The sequence below is a fragment of the Mandrillus leucophaeus genome, unplaced genomic scaffold (assembly GCF_000951045.1).
Source record: "Mandrillus leucophaeus isolate KB7577 unplaced genomic scaffold, Mleu.le_1.0 Scaffold4, whole genome shotgun sequence".
Lineage (NCBI taxonomy): Eukaryota > Metazoa > Chordata > Mammalia > Primates > Cercopithecidae > Mandrillus > Mandrillus leucophaeus.
This window is the reverse complement of record NW_012104253.1, coordinates 13,705,790-13,708,204: the sequence shown is the minus strand read 5'-3', so window position 1 is coordinate 13,708,204 and position 2,415 is coordinate 13,705,790. Positions and strand designations below refer to the sequence as shown.

At 39.7% G+C, this 2,415-nt stretch overlaps 1 protein-coding gene across 1 annotated transcript in view; it reads left to right on the top strand.

The window, feature by feature from the left end:
- LOC105548007 (chromosome unknown open reading frame, human C14orf159) overlaps positions 1-2,415 on the top strand; it is a 122,474-nt gene that overhangs the window by 107,615 nt on the left and 12,444 nt on the right. The gene's annotated exons all lie outside the window — the stretch shown is intronic.

Here is a 2,415-nt window from a genome sequence, read left to right as displayed (position 1 = left end):
TAGCCAGGATGGTCTCGATCTCCTGACCTCGTGATCCGCCCGTCTCGGCCTCCCAAAGTGCTGGGATTACAGGCTTGAGCCACCACGCCCGGCCAAAATAATTTTTAATTAAAAAATAAAAATCAAGTAATATAATCCATTGCATCAGTAGGCTAAAGAAGAAAAATCACATGTTCATGTCAATAGATACGGAAAAAGCATTTGACAAAAGCAACACCCATTCATGATAAAAACTTTCAGCAGACTAGAAATAGAAGGGGAACTTCCTCGACTTGATAAAGAACATCTACAAAAACTCTACAGCTAGCATCATTATTAATGGTGAGAAACTAGTTTTTCCACTAAGAGTAGGAAAAAGGCAATGATGTTCCCTCTTACCACTATTTTCAACATTGTATTGGAAGTGTTGCCTAATGCAATGAGACAAGAAAAAGAAATGTCATATATACAGATTGGGAAGGAAGAAATAAAATTGTCTTTGCTTGCAGATGGCATGATCGTCTGTGTAGAAAATTCAAAAGAATCAACAAAATCTCCTAGAACTAATAAGTGATTATAGCATGGTTGCAAGATACAAAGTTAAGTACTTTAATTGTATATGCCAGCAATGAACAAGTGGAATTTAAAATTAAAAACACATTACCATTTACATTAATCCCCCAAAATGAAATACTTAGGAATAAATCTAAAAATATGAAGAAAAATACAAAACACTGATGCAAGGTATCAAAAAAGAACTATATCAATGGAGAGATATTCCATGTTCATGGATAAGAAGACTCGATATTGTCAAGATGTCAGTTCTGCCAACTTTATCAATAAATTTTATGTAGTCCCAATCAAAATCCCAGTAAGTTATTTTGTGGGTATCAACAACCTGAATCTAAAGTTTATATGAAGAGGCAAAAGATACAGAATAATAAACTGAATATTGAAAAAGAAGAACAAGATCAGAGAACTGACACTACCTGACTTTAAGACTTACTGTAAAGCTACAGTATTCAAGGCAGTGTGGTATTGGTGAAAGAATAAATCGGTCGATGGAACAGAATAGGCAGCCCAGAAGTAGACCCACACAAATAGGACCACACAATATTTGACAAAGGAGCACAGGCAATGCAATGGAGCAAACGTCGTCTTTTCAACAAATGGTGCTGGAACTGGAACTACTGGACATCCACATGAGAAAAAATGAATCTAGACATATAGACCTTACATCCTTCGCAAGAATAAACTCAAAATGGATTATAGACTTAAACCTAAAACACAAAACTATAAAACTCCTATAAGATAACGTAGGAGAAAATTTGGATGAGCATGAATATGATTATGACTTCTTTTTATTTTAATTTTATTGATTGATTGATTGATTGAGACCGTGTCTTGCCCTGTTGCCCAGGCTGGAGTGCAGTGGCATGAACTCAGCTCACTGCAACCTCCACCTCCTGGGTTCAAGTGATTCTCCTGCCTTGGCCTCCCGAGTAGCTGGGATTACAGGCACATGCCAACATGCCTGGCTAATTTTTGTATTTTTTTAGTGGAGATGGGGTTTCACCATGTTGGCCACACTGGTCTCAAACTCCTGACCTCAAGTGATCCACCTGCCTCGGCTTCCGAAAGTGCTGGGATTACAGGCGTGAGCCACCATGTCTGGCTGATTATGACTTTTTAGATAACAACACCAAAGACATTATCCATGAAAGAAACAGTTGATAAGCTGGACTTCACTAAAGTTTCAAACTTCTGCCCTGCAAACGACAATGTTAAGAGAAGGAGAAGGCTGGGTGCAGTGACTCATAGCTATATAATCCTAACACTTTGGGAGACTAAGGCAGGAAGACCATTTGACGCTAGGAGTTTGAGACCAGCCTGGGCAATGTAGCGATAACTTGTCTCTACAAAAAAAGTTTTAAATATTAGCTGGGCTTAGTGATATCTCTGTGTCTGTTTCCCAGTTTTCAAATGGAGATAATAACAGTACTTACGCCTCACAAGCTTCTTGTAAGGACTCCAGGAACTAGTCTGTGTAAGGCATTTATAACAGTGCCACATGTTGTAAAGATTCAATCAAAGAAGATACTCTATTCCATTCAATATAAGATGTCACTGATGGCCAGGCATAGTGGCTCATGCCTGTAATCCCAGCACTTTGGGCAGCCAAGGCAAGAGGATCACTTGAGTCGTAGAGTTCCAGGTTACAGTGAACTATGCTTGTGCCACTGCACTCTAGCCTGGGTGACAGAGTGAGACCCTGTCTTTATTTAAAAATGAAAAAAAGGCCGGGCGCTGTGGCTCACGCCTGTAATCCCAGCACTTTGGGAGGCCGAGGCAGGCAGATCACGAGGTCAGGAGATCGAGACCATCCTGGCTAACACGGTGAAACCCCGTCTCTACTAAAAATACAAAAATTAGCCG